Genomic DNA, 22,870 nt, shown 5'->3' with positions numbered 1-22,870 from the left:
TTTCTGAATGATGTTAAAATAGCCCAGGATGCAATACATATTTCTCACATCATTTACTTACATAAAAACATGCCATTGTCAAATTACTTTTCAAATTAAGTAGGCTGGGTGACTCTAAAAAATGTTTAGCTTGACCCACTCCATGAAACAGTCAGGTTCACCTCTGAAGTTGTAAATATAAATCATGCTTGATTTGGTAATCTCTACTGACTGAAAACATTTTTGTATAAATGGGGAATGGGTAGTAAAAAAAAATAATAAAGGAAAATAAAAATGAAGAAACCCAAAGCATGGAAAGCTGGCTCCCTGCAGTGGTTTTGCAGATTTGGGAAATCAAAACCTATCAACATCCTTTATTCATTTCTTCTACAAAGTTCTTAGTATCTTCATTGACCTCACCTATATTTATACCTCATATTCATTCTTATTCATATGTATTTTGCCTGAATCTTTCAGAGACTAGCAAATTAATAACAACAAAATAATTATAGCCTAAAAATTAGTTTGTTCAATATCACTTCCCAGAGATCTTAGACATATGCATAGTCAAGGGCAGAACAATGAAGTCTCTATTTTTAAAACATCTGCCAACTTTCTTTGAACCTCACTGAAAAATAACGCCTCTCAGTCTTCTTTGGTAAAACATTATAGCTTTAAGATGCTAACATTTTTGCTTATTCTAATTCAAATCCACATTTTTTAATCAGACTTTTCTGGATGTGCAACAGAATTCTTTTAAATATATAAAATTTTCCATATGATCTTTAATTAATCATTTGTTTTCTAAGCTTTTATGTCTTACATTTTCCCTCTTAGGACACAATTTCCTGTGTTTTTGCCACCTTTGTTTCTGTCCTTTGCACACCTTTATGGACACTAATATGTAACTGCATTCATCAGTTAAAATAAAAGGACTTCAAAAGTTCTCACATTTGATACCTTTCAAAAAGTTAAGAGAGGGTAGGGGAGATACATCCTATGCCTTAGCATACTGTATATGTTGCTGGTTAGAGGTGAAAGTGGTATGGGTGTTGATAAAGAAAAATGCACAGACTCAGCCTGATGGTTTCTGAGACAGTAGATAAGCTTATCACAAATACTTCATCAAAGTTAATTTACCAAATGAATATTGCTCATAGAAAGAGCTAATGATTTAAAAAACAGTGGGCAGTATATTCTTTCATGACAGTAATGAATAATTGATTCATAACTTTCTTTCTTTAAAAGTATATGTTCAGAGCCCTATCATATTCCTGATGATAGAAGAATATGTATTACTGTCTTTTCTTTGATTTTTCACTAACCTCCCCTTAACCCATTCTCATAATTTTACATAAACAGAGAATGAATGATTTAACTAAACTGAATTCCATAATTATGTTGGCACTTATTGCCAAATCTCGATTACTCACATATATACAGGTCTCTTATTTTTCTATCACATCTTATTATCCATCATCATCCATTGTTACTTCATATCATTAGCTAACGACAGGACAATGAGAGAAAAGAAAATAACATTTATTGGCTGGTTAATATGGATCAAGTATTTGATACTTTAGTACAGAATTTAATTAATCCTCACAACAAACATATGAGCTAAGTCATTTTACATTTATTTAACAAATAAGAAAACTAAGCCTGGAAGAACGTAAGTAAATTATTTAAAGTCACATAACTACTAAGCAAAGAAGTGAAAGAAGTAAGATTCAAGCATAGATGTATCTGACTACTAATTAAGTTAGTAATTTTAAAATAAGTAATTCTTAATGGCTTAAGTGAAAGATGTAGAAAGTCTGAAGTAAAATTTCTTAGCCAACATGCTCCATCAGTTTATCAAATAAAAATAATATCAGAAACAATTTGATAGAAATGTGGTTTAAATATAATTTAAGAATTAAAGCACATATTTCAATTTCTCCTTCTGTCTACTTTATCATTTTTGGTATACAGCAAACAACCCTTGGGAAAGCCAAATAACACCCCTCTTCCTGACATGCACCCACAAAGTTGGGTATATAGGAGAAGTGATGGAGTGGTCAGAATTGGAAGGGCCAAGGTCTGGAAGAGAAGGGGACTTCAGAGAGATGAGCAGACGTTCTACCCACTTTTATCCTTGGATGATCTACTGACTCTTGGTGGTTGGAGAGGTTGAAAATTCTAGCAGAGAATCACTACTAAAATAAAGAGAAACCATTAGGTTTTAGAAATCCTACAAAGTGGGAGGAAAAATAGATTCTGTGTCTCTCAAGGCAGTCAGTACTTATGGGATCAAGATTTCAGAAATTAAAACAGTCAAAGTATGAGCAGAGCACTCAATGGATTTCCCCTTAACACACTAGTGTTAGTCAAACCCCTCAGCTGCACATGATGAAACACTGAGAAGACTAAAAGAAATTTAATAAATATGTAATGAAGTTTTGAGCACTCCCACAGGGCTCAGGAGATTAAATATAGGAGCTCAATACCCAATAATGAGATGGACCACTAGACTTCCCAAACTCTTAGTTAGGATGCCTAAAAGGTGGGGGCTAGAACAGAGGTAGATCAAGCCTTACAAAGTCTACAAATAAACCCCATTATAATTGGTTATCAGAGAAAATATTGAACTTTCTTTGAAGATGGGAATATTAATCCTCATCTTCTGTAATGTTTCATACAAAATATATGGCATTCAATTGATAATTACTGAGGAGACAAATAAAAGGATAAGACAACAGGTACATAAATCACTAAATTATTGGAGTTATGAGACAGACTTTAGACTTAAAATAGGTAACAATAAGAAAAATTTCTCTCGATAATGAGAACATATAGAAAATAAAACAAACAGGAATTACAGAACTGACAAATACAATATTGATATTCAGTACTAAATACACAAATTTCATAGCAGAATGCAAACAGCAAAAGAGATATCAGTGGAAAATACCCAGGCTGAATTGAGGAGAGAAAAGAAATTGGAAGATATAGAAAAACTCTTAAGAAAACATGTGACACAATTAAAATAACTAATGTATATGTGATTAGTTACTCTTTAGAAAAATGGGACAAAAAATAAGGAGACAATGGCTCAAATTTTTCCTAAACAGAAATACAGCAAGCCAGTGATTCAGTAGGCACTAGAAACATCAAGCAAGATACATACAAAGACTAGAGCACCTAGGTACACTGCCTTATAATTGATGAAAAACAAATCTTAAAAGAGAAAATCTTGAATGTAGCCAGATTATAAAAAGACTCATGACTTGCAAAAAAGCAACAATTAGATTTACAGCCAACTATTTTACAGATGTGGTGAAAGCCAAAAGTCAATGGAACAGCATGTTAAAAACATAGAAAGAAATTAATTTCCAATGCAGAATACTATATCCAGCGATAACAACCTTTAAAATAAAGAATACATTTCCAAAAGAATAAAGTGAGAGAATTTTCTATTTAGCAGAACTATACTACAAGAAATACTAAAGGGAGTTCTTCAGGCAGAAGAAAATGATCAGTCAGAAACTAGGTAACACATGAAGGAATAAAGAGCAATTAAAGTAAATATGTGGGCAAAATAATAATAAAGTCTTCTTGTGTTGTTGGGGGTAAATACCTGACAATGATAACATAAAAGATAAAAAGGGGTGAATTGAATTAAAGGGCTAAGGCGCCAGCATTGTCAGGAGGGTAATAAAAGTACCAATTGTATTACACCATGAGAAATCAAGCGTTTCATTTTTTAATCTCTATGGTAATCACTAAAGAGTAGAAAATGAATGTGTGCCTAATAAGTTAACATATGGGAGAAATAAAAAATAGTAAGATACTAGATATAAACTCAAATATATCTGAAGTTGCATTAAATGTAATTTCTTAAATTATTTTTCTTAAAAGACAGAGATTATTAGATTGAAATAAAAAAAAAACTTCATGCTATTTATAGAGACCCACCTTGAATATAAGAATATAAAAAGTTTAAAGGTAAAAATATCATTAAAAATACATGCAGAAGCTCAATATCAAAAAAACAAACAACCCAATCCAAAAATGGGAGGAAGACCTAAATAGACATTTCCCCAAAGAAGATATACAGATTGCCAACGAACACATGAAAGAATGCTCAACATCATTAATCATTACAGAATGCAAATCAAAACTACAATGAGATATCATCTCACACGGGTCAGAATGGCCATCATCAAAAAATCTACAAACAATAAATGCTGGAGAGGGTGTGGAGAAAAGGGAACCCTCTTGCACTGTTGGTGGGAATGTAAATTGATACAGCCACTATGGAGAACAGTATGGAGGTTCCTTAAAAAACTAAAAATAGAACTACCATATGACCCAGCAATCCCACTACTGGGCATATACCCTGAGAAAACCATAATTCAAAGAGTCATGTACCACAATGTTCATTGCAGCTCTATTTACAATAGCCAGGACATGGAAACAACCTAAGTGTCCACTGACAGATGAATGGATAAAGAAGATGTGGCACATATATACAATGGAATATTACTCAGCCATAAAAAGAAACGAAATTGAGTTGTTTGTAGTGAGGTGGATGGACCTAGAGTCTGCCATACAGAGTGAAGTAAGTCAGAAAGAGAAAAACAAATACCATATGCTAACACATATATATGGAATCCAAAAAAAAAAATGGTCATGAAGAACCTAGGGGCAAGACGGGAATAAAGACGCAGACCTACTAGAAAATGGACTTGAGGACACAGGGAGGGGGAAGGGTAAGCTGGGACAAAGTGAGAGAGTGGTAGTGTATATATGGACATATATTCACTATCAAATGTAAAATAGATAGCTAGTGGGAAGCAGTCGCATAGCACAGGGAGATCAGCTCGGCGCTTTGTAACCAGCTAGAAGGGTGGGATAGGGAGGGTGGGAGGGAGGGATACACAAGAGGGAAGAGATATGGGGATATATGTATATGTATAACTGACTTACTTTGTTATAAAGCAGAAACTAACACACCATTGTAAAGCAATTATACTCCAATAAAAATGTTAAAAAAAATACATGCTGATACTAATTAAAGTAAAGCTGGTGCCCTATACTATCATCAGTCATGTAGACTTTAAATTATGAAGTTCTATATATAAAAGAAATTTGTAAATATTGAAGTGGCAATATACTACTAACAAGTAATAATTGTAAAGGTACATGTATCTAAAAAACTCCAAAATGCATAAATTAAAAATTGATAAAACTAAAATGAGACATTAACAAACCCACAATTTAAGTGGAAAAAAAAATGCATCCTACTATGTAACTGAACAGCATGATTAATAATCTTGGCCTGATTGACATATATAAAACAGTACACCAAGAAAGTATTTTTAAAACTTAGTTTTTAAAGTAAACATATGTTATCACATATTGAACTTCTAGCAAGTGCCAACAAAGGACTGAAATAATTCAACATATTTAGATAGAATCAAACTAAAACAAATAATTCTAAAAAAATTATTGCCAAAATATCTGGAAATTAAAGACTATATTTTCTAATTTACATTGGGATGAAGGAGAATACCTTTAGTAAAAATCATACAAATCAAAATGTACAAATTTTAGTACAAATCAAAGCTTAATGAAGAAATATTTTTCAAAATGAACACAGGTGTAACTAGCACCTAAATCAAGCAAAAGAATATTATTAGAAGCTTCACTGTGCCTTAGACACACACTTTAGCAATTCAATATTCAAAAAGAAATTATCATGGATATTAGACTCAAATTTGAACTAAATGTTAAAAACATGACCTACCAAAATTTGTGGGATGTACCTAAAATTAGAGAAAATTTACATCTTAAATTTATATTAGTGAAAAAATGGCAGAAAATCAATGATCCATCTCCATCTTATCCTAATTATCTATCTCAAGAAGTTACAAAAGAATACAACAAATAAAACAATAAAAATAGGAGAAAAGATCTTATAAACATGAGAAGAGATATTAAGGAAGTTGAACAAAATATACAATAAAGAAAAATAAGCCAAACATTAGTTCTTTAATGGATACATAAAATTGACAGTCTTCTAGCAAAAGGAATAACATATGGGAGAAATAAAAAACAGTAAGATAGATTTTTTGAATATAAAAAATGAGGATGAGGGTATCACTACAGATCTTAAATGCATGAAAAAATTATGGGAGGATTTATGAACACCTTTCTCATAATGAATATAAAACTTGTTATTGATTTAAAAAATATTCAACTCATTTTTTTCTACTTTTTTTTTTTGTGGTATGCGGGCCTCTCACCGTTGCGGCCTCTCAGATGCGCAGGCCCAGCGGCCATGGCTCACGGGCCCAGCCACTCCGTGGCACGCGGGATCCTCCCGGACCGGGGCACGAACCCATGTCCCCTGCATCAGCAGGCGGACTCTCAACCACTATGCCACCAGGGAAGCCCTTTTTTCTACTTTTAAAATAATTTTTCCCAGCTTTATTGAGGTAGGATTGACAAATTAAAATTGTATATATTTAAGTCTATGGTGAGATGTTTTGATATATATATACATTTGTGAAATGCTTAACACAATCAAGCTAATTAACATATGTGTCATCTCAGACAGTTACTCATTTTCTTTTTTTAATGGTTAGAACAACTGAGAGCTATTCCCTTAAAAAATTTCAAGTATATAATACATTATCATTAACTATAGATTATGCTGTACATAGTTCTCCAGAACTCATTCATCTTATAACTGAAAGTTTGTACCCTCTGACCAATGCCTCCCCTTTTCCCCCATCCCATAGCCCTTGGTAATCCCCATTCTTTTCTCTATTAATATGATTTTGATTTTTTACTTTTAGAATCATGTATAAGTGAGACCATGCAGTATTTGTCTTTCTGCAATGGTTTATTTCACTTAGCATAATTGTCCTACAAGTTTCATCCATGTTGTTGCAAATGGCAGAACTTCCTTCTTTTTTAAGGCTGCATAATATTTCAACATATCCACATAAATATTTAAACATACATACATATATATATATATATGACACAAAAGGAAATAGAAAATCTGAAGAGTCCCTATATGCATTAAAAATTAAATTTGTAATGTGAAACTTTCCCATAAAACAATGACCTTTGGTGAATTCTTCCAAACATTTGAGAAGGATAACATCAATCATAGAAAAAGAGAAATAGAGGAAACACTTTTATGAAGCCAACTTAAACCTAAACAAAAAAACTGACAAGAATACTACAAGAAAGGTATGTTAATGGCCAAGTTCTTTAATGATTATAGATAATAAGTCATAAACAAATATTAGCAAAGATATCCTAGGAAATATAAAAACAGGAAAAGAAATCATGAAGTTAGGTTTGATCCATGAATGCAAAGTGATTTTAACATATGAAAAATTATTAACAAAATTCACCACCTTAACTATGAAATGGAGAAAAATATGATTATTTTATTAGTTGTAGAATAAACATCTGATAAAATTAAATACTCTTTCATGATAAAAATCATAGCAAGCAAGGAATTAAAAGGACTTTTTAAACTGTGATGGAATATTTACCAAAATCCTATAGCAAATATTATGCTTAATGATCAAATATTAAAAGTTCCCCTATGAATTTAGGCATAAGGCTTTTACTAAACCCTGTATTCAGTGCAATTAGATTAAAAAACATTAAAATGTTCAAAAAGAAGAAAGAAAACTGCAGTTATTCATGGATAACACATTTTTAAATGTAGAAAATCCAAATGAAAATAGTGTTAGAATTTACAAGTTAAATTTAGCAAATCACCAGTGTAAGGATCAATATAAAAAATCAATTGCATTCCTGTATACTAGCAATAAATACACAATTAGAAAAGAAAATTAAACAAAATAAAACCATTTTGTTTCTAGTTCTGAACAAAATTAAGTAGATATATTTCACCCTATTTCATCCTGCTTATTATACCTAAATCAAGGATAAAATACAAACAGAGGACTCGAAAGGTGGTAAAAAAGAAGGTAAGCTCTCTTGAGACGTCAGGACTCAGAGCTGAGTTTCCCATTTTGTATTGGTTTGTTTGTTGTTTGTTTGTTCAGTTTATTGGTTTGTTACATTTTTCCTTCTACATATCCCAGTCTAGGTGATGAAAAAGCTTTTGCAGCCAAGATATGTCAATGGGCACAAACCAAAAAAAACCCAAAAAAACAATCACACACACACACACACACAAGCAAGTTATGCATAAAGTTCTAGCTATAGGCCTGGGAAAGGAGCCGTTCTGGAGGACAAAAATAGTTTGACTACACCAGCTCTACTCCAGCCAAAGTGAGCAGAGCCCTGACTTCCATTCCATATTACAGCTAGGAAGGAGGTCTGCTCCTGGTTGGTGGGGAATCTGTAGAGACTTTGTGTGTAAGCATAGACTCACTACTATCCCAAGATGGCAGTAAGGAGACAGTTTCCTTTTCAGCGAGTGTGCATCCACAGAGGTGTACAGGCAGAGCCTAACTATCATCACGCACAAGCAGTAAGGATACAGTTCCCCTTCTGTCCAGGGGATATCTTTAGAGATTATTTGTGTGAACACAGCTCAGATTACCATCCTGGTTTGGCAGTTAATGAAATTTAAATAGGAACCTGAGTCACATATAATACTGCCCAAAATATCCAGGATACAATAAAAAATAACTCTTCATACCAAAACCCATCAACTCAAATAAGGAAGAACAATCAACAGGCATCAATAGTGAGATGGCACAGATATCTGAGTCATCTGACAAAGATTTTAAACAGCTGTCATAAAAACAATTTAATGAATATTTATGAACACTCCTGAAACAAGTGAAAAAGTAGAAATTCTTACAAAAGAAAGATATAAAGAGTAAGCAAATGAAAATTTAAGAACTATAAATACTATAACCACAAATTTTTCAAAATCTCATGTGGAGGATTCAAGAGTAAAGGAAAAACTAAAAAACCTGAAGATATAACAATAAAAATTATTCAATCTAAACAACAGAGAGAAAATAGATTGTTTTTAAAAAATGAATGAAACCTCAGGGATGTGCAGCACAATGGAAAAAAAATCTTACGTCTATGTCATAAGAATCCCTATAGTAGGAGGTGTATGGAGCTGAAAAAAGTGTTTAACAAAATAAAAGCTAAAAGGTTTACTAGTGTGATCAGGAAGATGTCAACTAAAAACATGAGATACCACTATGCATCTATTAAAATGGCCAAAATTAAAGATGGCAATACTAAGTGTTGACAAGTTTGTGCATAAATTTAAACTCTCATCCGTTGTGGGTGCTAGTATTCATTGGTACAAACAGTATGAACACTCTTTGACAGTACCTACCAAAGCTATACTTCAAAACTACGCAATTCTACCCCTCTGTATATATCTAACAGATAGGTACCTATTTGTCACCAAAGAACATGCAAAAGAAAGTTCACAACAGCACTGCTCTTAATACCATTAAACTGCAAACAACCCATATCTTTATCAAATGAGTAAGTGTGGTGTATTAATTTAACACAGTACTATACAGAAATAAGAAAAAAAAAACTGTTGCTGCATGCAACAATTACAGATCCCATAAACATAATCTCATCTAAAAGAAGCCAGCCAGACATAACAGTATAAACTACCTTACTTCATTTCTATAAAGTTAAAAAACAGGTAAAAGTAATCTATTGTGAGTGTGGGCTTCTAGAATGTAGTAATAGTCTCTTTCTTCATCGGAGTGCTGGTAAAGTGGCTGTGTCCACTACACAAGGATTCATTTTGCTGAGCACTTATGAGTCATGTTCTTTTCTATAATGATGTTATACTTCTATAAAAAGTTTACAGTTTATGTATACTTTATTTTTCAAGTTATCTTTATATCCCCACAAATTTATCAATCAACCTCTAACAGTAATTTTAAAGTTTCAGAATTTAAGTACTGACAAATCAGTATGTTAGGTTATGAAAAGGAGAAATAAAATATTGTTCTGTGCTGAATGAGAGACAGTTTTAAAATTTCTTTTCTATTTCAACTTTAATCATTTTTCAAGAAAAATATCAAGGAAGATATTAATATAACCTGAGTTAAATAACATTAACCAGTGGTCTAGTTAAGTAAGTTTTGTCACTTAATAATATTGATTCTTAAAATTCTCTTTTGGAGAAACTCTAGTATCATTCAATTTTGTGTCAAAACAGTTGAAAGTAAAGCTTGGCTCTTTCTGTAATTTTATGACAAGTCATTTGTTGACCGTATGAAGACTCAGGTTCATCAGTATTTTTTGATGATCAAACAAGAATGAATTTGACATCTTATTTGTGAACTGAAGTTCGTCATTACTATTATTTTTAAATTAATTTTTAAGATTTCAATATATTTTGGAAATAATCCACAGGTAGAAATTTTCATCACAATAAATTCAGTGTTTTTTAAGGAAAGAAGAGAGTACTACAATTTTCAGAACACATACTGGAGCCAAAATTGCTCGGGGTGAAGGCAGCATGGGTTGTTTTCTCTGGATGGAATTGGGATTTAACTGAAATTCTCCTTAATGTTTTTCTATATTAACATTAAAAGGCACTCAAACATTAGCCTCAAAGGTTTATATTCAATTTTCACTTAGATCGCTGAAATAGTATTTTCAAATTTCTTGCCAATACTATTAACATCAACATTAAAATTTTTTTCTCAAAGTTACATATATACATAGTTCAGAAAACCAAATAGTACTATAGAGACTATAAGAAAAATAACACCCTTCTGTCCCATAGTGTATTAACCGATCCTGCTTTCAACTTTTTAAGCTAGCATTTATTCCCATATTTCTAAAGAACATAATACTGTTAGGTATTTTTTCATTTTAGCCATAACTTGACTTCCTGGTATGGAAAACCAACTTCCACACACTTTTTCTCCAATATGATATCACAATTTGTAATCAGATTCAAGCTCATCAAGGAACCCAAGAGTTTGGCTATTGTGCGGTTCTCTTTGCAGCATTATCTATTGCATGCCCTGTTTCTTCTTTCTGCTTCCTCCCGTACAGATGCTGGTATCATTAAGGTCTTGTGGCTTTGGGTGGGTTATCCCCACCTGCTTGTATGTGAGGGTTTCGGAGTTTGTAGGGAAACCCTGTCACCTCGTTTTGTTGTAAATATACATAGATTTGGGGGTTTGTAATTTAGTTGCTGTTTTTATGTGGGGATTTAGAGGGATACAAAATCTCTTCTTCCATCTCCACTGCCATGCCATCTGCCCAGTATCCCTAGATTTACATCTAAAGCTGAAATAATGACATATGTTCCTACTTAATAAGTATATTAAAATTAACGTACATCACAAATAAAAATAAATACTGTTATTGAGGGAAACAGAATAAAACATTGAAATTAGGCTTTACATAACAAAAACGGATCTCTTCCCAATGAAGACTTATATAATCATTACAGCCAGGGGAAAATGTCTTTCATCATAATTCACCTTTTGGCATTTACTTCCTGATGACTCGTATAATTCTCACACATCAACATAATTTATCTTCTCCTCTTGATTGTACGTTCATGTAGGGCAGTGGCTGTCAACTGCTCTTCACTATCGTACTGACCCTCTAGCACTATCTAAAAGTCGTACTAATGGTGATCAGTAAATGTTTGCTGAATGAATAAACAAATAAATGAACACACAGGTTCATTAAAATGATATTCCTCTGATTAAAAGCAAACTCTTACACATCAATGGGCAAGTTATATATAAATCTTAGAATTATCTTGTGTAACATTCCAAAAGCACTTCACTGAAATATTTATTTTATTGATATATAACCTCCTCTTTTCTCTGAGCACAGAGATTCCCAAACAACTGGGTAGATATTATGTTACAGATAAGAATTAAAAGAGGATAGAACTCGAAGGACTCTATTTTCTTCCTGGAGGCACTTACAGAACAAGATTGAATCTGGAATTAGATTGTGGAAGTGGGCTCCTTTCCAGGTCGTCCTGTGTCTGTGGCTTTATTATTCTGTTCAAAGTGAATTCTCACCCTATCAAATAATACACATAACAACATACATATCTAAAATGTTATACCTACTGACTGAGATAAATTAATTTCGTATTGTTTTAGATTAATCGCTTCCATATGATTAATAGGAAGGTCACTGTCCGTGGCACCATTAATTGAAAAAAACTGATTAGCTTATTATTCTGTCATACTCACTGGACAGATAAAAAAAAAATAAAGGAAGCACCTGGACTCCTAGGGAAAGGAAGAAGATGCCTGCTGTAAGAGGAATATGGTATCTAAATGAACTCATATGTCATGATTGAAGAAATTCAAGGAATTTGGAATCAAAGAATATGGCAACTAGTAAGGGCCTTAGAACTCATTTGTTGAAAAACATTATTTACAGATCATATTTTGATTAACCTTCTTCTGGTCAGATTATTAATGCCTAAAAACTGGACAGGAAATATACCAGAAAAAAAATTCTACAGGGGTCACATAACAAAAAGTGCAATAAAAAGTCCACTGAGTTTCAGAAGAGTGCTCAGTAATTGAGAGGTGGCATGATCTAGACCTGTGCCACCTATGCTTTCCACTTTGCACTGAGCTATAAAACTCAACATCTCCCTGAATGTTCCTGTGCTGCATAAAAAATTCTATTGATTTTAATTCTCAAAATGCATCATTTACAATTACCTTTATCATGCTTACTCTCAAAATATAATATATAACTCTATCATCCCTAAGTCCAACACGAACCTAGATAGCAGTAGGAGGTTACCGTTCATATGCATTTTCCCTTGATTTTATCACTTCACTTTAATAGATGTTTTATATATATATACACACACACACACACACACACACACGTATATATAGCACAAAGCTGATGGATTTTGAAATCTAAAATCTAAAAAGACATATTCTTTCAGCTTTAAAAAGATTTATCATTCCACTTGTAAAGATAATGTTTATTTGGCCTATTGTGACCACTAAAAGAAAACCTATTTTAAAGGAGAATACTTATTTTTTTTAATCTTTACTAAAGTTTAGAATTTACAACACAGCTATAATATTCTCTATTTTAAGGTAAGTTACTAAACTGGATAATATACGTTATTAAAATACTGCACAAATGAAATGATCTATGGCTCATCATGGTTTTATTTGTTTCTATTAACACAATCTTAAAATGTTTCTTTCACTCACTTTTATTTTAGAATTGACCATACTATTTTTAAAGGTCAGAATGAAAAAAATATACCTTTCTTGATAAAGATTAATATTAAAAGAGTTCACATCATTTTTCCTTCATCTGTTTTTTGTTTTTAATTTTTCTTCTCCAGAGAAAGAAAAAAACACCTGATTTTCCTTCTAAAATTCAAATAGTACAAAAAACATAAAATAAACATTATAAGTTATACTATTCTCTCTCCATGTTTCCAGCCTATAAATAACCACAATTAGTAGTACTTCAGTAGGTATCCTTAAATACTGCAAACATATGTATGTCATTTCCCTACAAATGGGATCCTACTATATACATGAATCTATAACTTGACAATCCACTTATCTCTATTTTGAGAATACCATTTTTGGAATGACCTTATTTTTTATTTCAAGAGCAGGCATACCTTAAACTCTAACTGAAGCTAAATTTAAGATGCTGAAGACACTTACATCAGAAGAACATACTACTGAGGCTAGTAGGTGAGCAATTTGAAGTTTCTATTTAGTTGACCATACTTTTTCACACTGGAAAATTGTGACTGGATTTGAAATAATGATGTTAAATCAGATCACTCTGAATCATCAAAAACACTAATCCCAAACTCTCTTCCCCAAATCTAAATTGGTGTACTTTATGTTGTACCTGTGGTCTTTTTTTGAAAATTTTCCTGTGGTTCTTCAGATGATATTACTCTATCACTAAAATCTGAGACCCAGTTAATGGTTTAGTATAATCAGAAATGGAGCTCACCAGAAAACAGGAGATAGTATAGTTGATGAAAGAAGATCCAGTGAAGAACATTTTCAACTTTTAGAGTTGTGGAATAATATTTGAGATCCTATTACTATATTTGTCACACAAAAAACGAGGCAAAAGAAAATCAGATTAGTACATTTAAGCTTTAGTCTATGGACCAACTGGTGTGCTTAAGCACTCTTTTCACTTTATTGTGAAAAGAATTTGCTACTGGCCAGAAACTCTGTCAACTACTTAGTGGCTGGCATAATGGAAATACTGGGATTATGAAAAGCAATGGAGGAAAGGAACTGTGAGAAGTTTCATGGTCAGAAACTCACCACTCTCATTTGAGAATCTACTCTATTTTTTTTTTTATTTTTTTAAACATACTAACCTTATAATATCCCTTTTGCAAATACTTGTTTTCATGTCACTCAGCTAAATGAAAAGTCACCAGGTTAAACTGAAAAATTAAGGAAAAACGTATTTTCTCATCATATAGATGTCCTCAGATTGCCCAATTTCATTTAGAATATTTTTAGTTTATGTAAAAATGTACTCTGGGCCATTGTTTTAAAAGACAGAACATTCCAAAAATCCCCTGGTAGAGATCATGTTATTAACCAATTGGTGCAATGTATACAAGAGACATGGGATTATTTGTATAAAAACTTACAGCCAAGGAATTTATGGCAGTAATATAAACTCATGAATGTCCTGTCCTGCCGGGGGGAATTCTCCGCAGTAGCTAGATGACTGATGATGTGGCAGAGTGTGATAACAAGTACAGCTGCTTCTATAAAAATGAAATCATAACAAGCTAAAAAATAAATCCTCCATAAGAAATCCCTTAAAGTGACAATCTAGTTTACTTGTTTTCCTCTAATGGGATTCTATCATCTACTTTTTCTACTCAACGTACAAATCAAGTTTACAGTATTTCTGGTCCTGGGTCTTCAAATGTTGTAAACAAGGTAATTTTACAAATGTGATATTTTAAGGTAAAACATTTTACAAAGTAATAATATGAATTAAAGACTGGTGTACAAAATGGGGGTCTGTGACGAGCACACTCAAGGAAACTATTTTCAGGTACAATTAGAAAAATGTATCACTAATGATGGGAGCATCCATGTTTCTTGAGTTTACTGTAAAGTCTGATGATTCCACATCCCTTTGGGGGATCACTGGATATGAAATGTTTTGAACCTTTAAAGTTATGGGAGAAAATTCTCTTCATGGACTCAAACATCCTATGAACAGAAAATTAGGGAATGTTTACACATATAGGGGAGAATTCTAACTTCTGCTGATATACTGAAGATCTTTGGTTGGCTATGAAGAAAGAATACTTAAGTATGCCCTAGAAAATTTGAGTTCTAGCATTTGACTTCACACATTTAACAGTACAAAACCCATCTCTTCAAGTATATTCAACTTAAGGTTGACTTACAGTTTAATCCTGAAAGAGACTTAAACAAATATTTTCTTTATAGCTGTCAAAATATGCTTGTCTAGGGTGAGAAAGTGTTACTATTAATTTTATCTGACCACTTGGCTAGGGTGGATGAGAATTAAAATGTTACTATTAATTTTATCTGACAACAATTATGATGCAGTAATTACTGAGACTTGAACAACAGCAAAAAAAACCCATGATCTGCCTAAGCCAAGGGAAGAAATAGCAAGGGGTCTGACAGTAGAGGCTGGAGTGTTTAGTAATGGTGCCAACTTCCAAATAGAGGGTAGAGGTGATCTTTGAAACCTCTATCAGCAACAGATGCTCCAGTGGAAGCAGTACGAGAATGGCTGCATCCATTAATTTATCCAGTTAAAAAAATTTCCATCACTTGCATATACTGTATTAGTTGTTATAAATGATCTTATATTGTGCAAAACTTACTCCTTAATTCTCAAAGGTGTTAAAGCACATGTATCACTATATGTTAATGGTAACCTTTAATTTTAGATCATTTCTCAACATATCCTCACTAAACTGAAATGCTATCCTATTCAAAATAATTGGATTTTACTACACCATAAATTAGCTTGACACCTTCATGTATGTGAGGATTTCTTAAAAACTCGGTGCCTATGTAATAAGTAGGGTAACAATATATTCTAGTTTGTCAAGGTCCAACTTTTTAATTGTTACCCTGACATATTTATTAAGAGTATCCCTTTCACCCTCAAACGCCTTTGAATAATTAAATAATGTGGTTCCTGATACGAATACATACTTGGATATTTTTGGTTCCTTTATATTTACCTGGCTTCTCATTTCAGAATTCAAGCAACTTACTTTTAAGGCTGAAGTCTTTGTTATATACTGAAAACACTGTCTGAAAACAAGAGTCCTTTAAGCCACGATACCATGTGTTAGCTATTCCATGTTAATTATCATAGGATTACTGCTAGTAAAAAATCTAACTAAAACAATGATGTTAAATCAGATAGGGGTGTCAGAAAATCTCAGATACAGGTGTACAAAGTGCCAGGTTACAAAACACATACGCACACACACACACACACAGAGTTATGAGAATAGAAATTGCTCCCTTCTCCAAACAACTCCAACAAGGTTAATTTAGGTAAAAAGAGATGTCTAAGGAAGTATTTCATTGAGATGAATCATATAGATTCAAAGTCTTAGACCAATGGACCTTAGAAAATCATCTGTTCCCATATTACTTATAAGAAAAGAGAATCGGGGGATTTTTCTTAGGCACTGGTGAAAGTTTCTGAATACAGAATATTTGTGGTACATTGTCCATGTACAGAAAGTACTCTATATGTGATGAATGAATGAATGAATGAATGAACTGAGTAGGTATAACATTTTCATTCTGTATCTCCACCTGAAACTTATAATTTTTCCCAACAGAAAAAAATATTATCAAAGGTGCATCGGTTCCACATTTCTTTGTTATAATGTGAATTAATTAAACTTTCCCTTTAGACTTATTGTATATAAATTTTAAAATGACTATACTTGACAGAATTCTTGAGAAGAAGTTACAAAACACAGGAGGGATATATGGAACTAGATTACAGTAACTGAATGCTTAGAGCCAAACAATCATCTTAAATACAAAAATAGTTAAAATTAAAGAAAATACATACATATTCTATTTTTGCAGATGTTATATATTTCGACTTAATTTAATAAAGTATTGTCTTCTATCCTCAAAATTTGCTTGTAACTAGTCCTTTAGAATCAGTTAAAAAGCTAACCTATTTCAGAAGAGGTTGTGTTAATATCAGTGACATGTCAATGCACTTAATCTGCCCTCAAGGGCTATAAAGGAACAACTTACTTAACTATGAAAATCCAAACAAAATAGCTAGTACTGTATATTTTTTTCTTTTACTGGCAAGTAATAAATATAAATTATAAGCATGCTGATGCAAACGTAAAATTGAATCTCTAATTTCCCTATACTGCACAACCTAATATAGCATCATCTCTTATAGTCAAGTTTTACAAATATGTTAACCTGAAGTATTAGGGTATGAATTACCTAGTAAGTATTTCTTATATTTGAGTGGGAGGAAAAGTGTAATTGTACCCATTCTCTACGGCCTTCCTTTTTATCTATCAGGGATATTATGTGTTTTAGAAAAACGATCATGTTCGAATTAAACCTAGGCCATCTCTTTCCAATAACCTGGACTTCATTTATTATGGGAGAGGGGATGTAGAGTCATATTTGGTTTGTGAAGTCTGGTTCAAGATTTTTCACTTTTTCTTTAGTTATTTTTTTGGTTTGGAGTATTAGTTTATTTTCATGCTTAAATTTTCTCTGTTTACCAGCTGAAAGGCCCAATTCATAATGAAATATTTGTAAGCAGTATGCACAGTACCAAAGGTTTTACTAGGTGGCTGCCAAGGACTGCATGCAATATGGTCCAAGATAAAATGAGCCTTTTGGAGGATATTTGGTGGCATGAAAATGGACGTTAATAAGGAAATGTGTTTCTATAAATGATAACATTAATACTTTGCATTTATATAGCTCCTTTTCTTCAAATAATCAGAGCATTTAACCTCAGCCTCCATTTCCTGATATTTGTCATATATTTTGAGTGGTTTTTACACGATTAACAGATAAAAGAGAAATGCTCCAAATTTACTATTTCTCAGACATCAACAAGAGCAACTAGCCTCAGGGTCTAGGGAGCTACCAGGTATGGCACAAAAATTTCTATGTGGATTCAGGCTTTTTCCATTTATGGACATAACTCTTGGAGCTATGATCAAATAAGAAATGCTAGTCTAAGTATGGTTGTGTTGGGTCAGTAAGGATGAGAGGCCTCCTAAAAATGCCTGGATACCTGAAGAAGAGAAAGATACAGGCTGGTTATATAATTCAGATCTCACCAGTGGAAGTTCCAGTTTCCTCATCTACTTTCCTGGTAATTTTTCTTTGTTCCCAACTCCAAAAGGAGAAGTTTTCTTATAATCCTTCACACACATGTGCATCAAGACTGTATGAACAAAACTCATATCAGAGTCAAATTCCCTAGAAACCATGAACCCATAAAGAGCAATCGTTTGCAGCCAAAAGAAAATCCATCTAGTCTCGAAATTAACTATTGTTCAGTTGTCCATCTTCCCAGTGTGCCACAGAATATTTCATGAAATGAATACTATATACATATATATTTTTTTCACTTAGTACTTAGAAAGGCCAATCAAAACCTTGTGAGGGAAGAGAAATCATTTAAAAGATATATTTTTTAAAAGATGCTTTGGAAGACCACAAAGAACACCTTTTAAAAAAACAGTTAATAATGCCTCTTGAAACCTCTGGGTAAAAGGCAATGTTCTTGCAAACTCATCACCTGAGATAAAAAAGGTTAAAGTAATTTCACAGGAGCACACTAAGAAGGTATGGTAAGATGAAGAAGAAACAGGCATTTCAGCCTTCAAGGTTGCTTTCCAACAGAGTTGCACTCTCTCCTGAGAGTATAGGAAAAAGCATCTGACCCTTGTTTTTCCAAACAGCTTTATTACACTATTATGTACTTTTTTCTTAATTGGAATGAAAGATATTTTCTACCAAGGACAACTCTGCTTATAATTAACCTTTGGGATTTATATTTTTCAACTCTAGGGATAGACTTAATACAATGTTAAAAATCTGGTGCCAAAGGAACACAGGAATATAAAAGCTGAATTCCCACCTAGCCAATCTGAATATTAGAAATCATTGCTTGCCTTCTCTTGGGGCAAGAAGTACACTACTGCCATGACCCAAAGGTCTCCTATTTTATTTGAATTTCTCTAGGTAATTCTGTAGTTGATGCATGTTCGCAATACAGATAGAAGGGCTGGGAATAAAGGGTTTATGTATATTAGGAGTAGGTCTGTAAAAGGTGAAATGCACATTGTTTTTTGGTACTGTAGACCACATTTCCAACAATTAAGTAGAAAATGTTGATTCTCTTTGATGTGACAATAGATTTCTTTTAAAATTACTTCATCTTCTTATGCTAATATAGTTGCTTACATTCTGTTTTATGACCCAAGACTACAACCAGTTGAAATTTAAAATAGAATAATAAAATGGAACCTTAAATATAAGGAATGTCTGAACTACCACTGGGGCAAGCCAATGCTTATAAAAGAGCAGAAAGGCTTGGACAGACTGATTTGCAAGCAACAACAACGACTGAAAAGTTACGTGTACTTATCTTCTTTTATCTACTGCACGGGCCAGAGCACTGGGGTCAGGTGGTACAAATATGGCCCGCCTGCCTCATATATTTGTAAATAAAGATTCCATATATATGCACTAGCATATGGCATTTGTTTTTCTCTTTCTGCCTTACTTCACTCTGAATGACAGTCTCTAAGTCCATCCACCTCACTACAAATAACTCAGTTTCGTTCCTAAAAAGGATCTTGCTGTGATTTATGTCATAGAGTGTTCTGCCTATGTTTTCCTCTAAGAGTTTGACAGTGTCTGGCCTTAGATTTAGGTCTTTTATTCATTTTGAGTTTATATTTGTATATGGTGTTAGGGAGTGTTCTAATTTCATTCTTTTATATATAGCTATCCAGTTTTCCCAGCACCACTTTTTGAAGAGGCTGTCTTTTCTCCACTGTATATTCTTGCCTCCCTTATCAAAGCTAAGGTGACCATAAGTGCGTGGGTTTATCTCTGGGCTTTCTATCCTGTTCCATTGATCTAAATTTCTGTTTCTGTGCCAGCACCATACTGTGTTGATTACTGTAGCTTTGTAGTATAGTCTGACATCAGGGAGCCTGATTTCTCCTGCTCCGTTGCTCTTTCTCAAGACTGCTTTGGCTATTCGGGGTCTTTTGTGTTTCCATACAAATTGTGAATTTTTTTGTTCTACTTCTGTGAAAAGTGACAGTGGTAGTTTGATAGGGATTGCATTGAATCTGTAGATTGCTTTGGGTAGTAGAGTCATTTTCACAATGTTGATTCTTCCAATCCAAGAACATGGTATATCTCTCCATCTATTTATATCATCTTTAATTTCTTTCATCAGTGTCTTATAATTTTCTGCATACAGGTCTTTTGTCTCCTTAGGTAGGTTTATTCCTAGATATTTTATTCTTTTTGTTGCAATGGTAAATGGGAGTGTTCTCTTAATTTCACTTTTAGATTTTTCATCATTAGTATATAGGAATGCAAGAGATTTCTGTGCATTGATTTTGTATCCTGCTACTTTACCAAATTCACTGATTAGCTCTAGCAGTCTTCTGGTACCACCTTTAGGATTCTCTACGTATAGTATCATGTAATCTGAAGACAGTAACAGCTTTACTTCTTCTTTTCCAATTTGGATTCCTTTTATTTCCTTTTCTTCTCTGATTGCTGTGGCTAAAACTTCCAAAACTTTGTTGAATAATAGTGGTAATAATGGGCAACCTTGTCTTTTCCTGATCTTAGTAGAAATGCTTTCAGTTTTTCACCATTGAGGACGATGTTGGCTGTGGGTTTGTCGTATATGGCCTTCATTATGTTGAGGAAAGTTCCCTCTATGCCTACTTTCTGGAGGGTTTTTTATCATAAATGGGGGTTGAAGTTTGTCGAAAGCTTTCTATGCATCTATTGAGATGATCATATGGTTTTTCTCTTTCAATTTGTTAATATGGTGTATCACGTTGATTGATTTGCGTACATTGAAGAAGCCTTGCATTCCTGGGATAAACCCCACTTAAACATGGTGTATGATGCTTTTAATGTGCTGTTGGATTCCGTTTGCTAGTATTTTGTTGAGGAGTTTTGCATCTATGTTCACCAGTGATATTGGACTGTACTTTTTCTTTGTGACATCTTTGTCTAGTTTTGTTATCAGAGTGATGGTGGCCCTGTAGAATGAGTTTGGGAGTATTCCTCCCTCTGCTATATTTTGGAAGAATTTGAGAAGGACAGGTGTTAGCTCTTCTTTAAATGTTTGATAGATGTCGCCTGTGAAGCCATCTGGTCCTGGACTTTTGTTTGTTGGAAGATTTTTAATCACAGTTTCAATTTCAGTGCTTGTGATTGGTCTGTTCATATTTTCTATTTCTTCCAGGTTCAGTCTTGGAAGGTTGTGCTTTCCTAAGAAATTGTCCATTTCTTCCAGGTTGTCCATTTTATTGGTATAGAGTTGCCTGTAGTAATCTCTCATGATCCTTTGTATTTATGCAGTGTCAGCTGCTACTTCTCCTCTTTCATTTCTAATTCTAGTGATTTGAGTCTTCTCCCTTTTTTTTCTTGATGAGTCTGGATAACAGATTATCAATTTTGTTTACCTTCTCAAAGAACCAGCTTTTAGTTTTATTCATCTTTGCTGTTGTTTCCTTCATTTCTTTTTCACTGATTTCTGATCTGATCTTTATGATTTCTTTTCTTCTGCTAACTTTGGGTATTCTTTTTTCTTCTTTCTCTAATTGCTTTAGGTGTAAGGTTAGGTTGTTTATTTGAGATGTTTCTTGTTTCTTAAGATAGAACTCTTAGAATTGCTTTTGCTTCATCCTGTAAGTTTCGGGTCATCATGTTTTCATTGTCACTTAGGAGGGGTACGGATGTGGGGTGAGCCTGTAGCGGCAGAGGCCAGCATGACATTGCACCAGCCTGAGGTGCGCCGTGCGTTCTCCCAGGGAAGTTGTCCCTGGATCAAGGGACCTGGCAGTGGCGGGCTGCACAGGCTCCCAGGAGTGGAGGTGTGGAAAGTGATCTGTGCCTGCGCACAGGCTTCTTTGTGACAGCAGCAGCTTTAGCATCTCCTGCCCGTCTCTGGGGTCTGCACTGATAGCCGTGGCTCGTGCCTGTCTCTGGAGCTCATTTAAATGGCACTCTGAAACCCCTGTCCTCGCACACCAGGAAACAAAGAGGCAAGAAAAAATCTCTTATCTCTTCGGCAGCTCCAGACTTTTTCCCAGACTCCCTCCCACCTAGCTGTGGTGCACTAGCCCCCTTCAGGCTGTGTTCACGCAGCCAACCCCAGTCTTCTCCCTGGGATCTGACTTCCGAAGCCCGAGCCTCAGCTCCCAGCCCCCGCCCATCCCGGTGGGTGAGCAGACAAGCCTCTCGGGCTGCTGAGTGCCGGTCGGCAGCAATCCTCTGTGTGGGAATCTCTCTGCTTTGCCCTCTGCACCTCTGTGGCTGCGCTCTCCTCTGTGGCCCCAAAGCTTCCCCCCTCTGCCACCCACAGTCTCCGCCCATGAAGGGGCTTCCTAGTGTGTGGAAACCTTTCCTCCTTCACAGCTCCCTTCCACTAGTGCAAGTACCGTCCCTATTCTTTTGTCTCTGTTTTTTGTTTTGCCCTACCCAGGTACATGGGGAGTTTCTTGCCTTTTGGGAGATCTGAGTTCTTCTGCCAGTGTTCAGTAGGTGTTCTGTAGGAGTTGTTCCACATATAGATGTATTTCTGATGTATTTGTGGGGAGGAAGGTGATATCTGT

Source organism: Neophocaena asiaeorientalis, unplaced genomic scaffold (genome assembly GCF_003031525.2).
Source record: "Neophocaena asiaeorientalis asiaeorientalis breed wild unplaced genomic scaffold, Neophocaena_asiaeorientalis_V1.1 scaffold89, whole genome shotgun sequence".
Taxonomy (NCBI): Eukaryota; Metazoa; Chordata; class Mammalia; order Artiodactyla; family Phocoenidae; genus Neophocaena; species Neophocaena asiaeorientalis.
This window is presented reverse-complemented; position numbering follows the sequence as displayed.